Source organism: Cicer arietinum, chromosome 1 (genome assembly GCF_000331145.2).
Source record: "Cicer arietinum cultivar CDC Frontier isolate Library 1 chromosome 1, Cicar.CDCFrontier_v2.0, whole genome shotgun sequence".
Lineage (NCBI taxonomy): Eukaryota > Viridiplantae > Streptophyta > Magnoliopsida > Fabales > Fabaceae > Cicer > Cicer arietinum.
This window is the reverse complement of record NC_021160.2, coordinates 43,750,180-43,750,898: the sequence shown is the minus strand read 5'-3', so window position 1 is coordinate 43,750,898 and position 719 is coordinate 43,750,180. Positions and strand designations below refer to the sequence as shown.

General features: G+C 23.5%; 1 long non-coding RNA gene across 1 annotated transcript in view; it reads left to right on the top strand.

Annotated features, from left to right (window-relative positions):
* The window catches only part of LOC105851410 (uncharacterized), a 2,411-nt gene continuing 1,692 nt past the window's right edge, over window positions 1-719 (top strand). Inside the window, exons 1-2 of the long non-coding RNA XR_001143144.3 lie at window positions 1-184; window positions 284-381. This is a non-coding gene — a long non-coding RNA (uncharacterized lncRNA). The remainder of the gene's footprint in view (window positions 185-283; window positions 382-719) is intronic.

Sequence of the window (719 nt, the reverse complement as noted above, 5' to 3'; positions counted from 1 at the left end):
AATTCCGTGTGACAAATCCTATTTAAATTAAAAAGAGCATGAGTGTTTTACATTATAATAAAGTGATAAAAAAAATTATCTATTTTTTACTTGTAAAGGAGGCAAAACATGGTTCAAACATTCAAGTTTGCTTATGCTATGATCCTTGTTCTTTATCTATTTTTTGTAGTAACCAACATTAGCGGTGAGTTATTATATTAAATAAAATAACAAACCACAGAATTATCGAGTGAATAATTCGTATACTTTTCTAATATTCCATTATTCATGTTTTATATCACAGCATTAAGTGCTCCGTGCAAAGACGTCTTCGATTGTTTTCCATTTTGTCCATATCCTCTAGTTGAAGTGTGCGAAAATGAAGTTTGTGTCTGCAAAGAGGTAAGTGACAACTAATTATATGTTACTTCTCTTTTTTGGGTACAAAATTATACCTTAATTCTAAGCCTATAATTTTATATTTCCTCTTAGAATTAAGTTGTATAAATAAAAATAATATTTAATATATATATATATATATATATATTATGTTTTAAAATAAAAAAAACATATCAAATATTATATTTATTTATATTTCATTTTGAAGAAAATAATCTTATTAGTTTTTACATTATATTCGCTTATAGTTTCTCTCATATTTTTTTAGATCTACTAATATTCTCGATAGGATTAGAAATATAATAATTATATTTTTAAGTTTCTTTTATTGAACCTACATT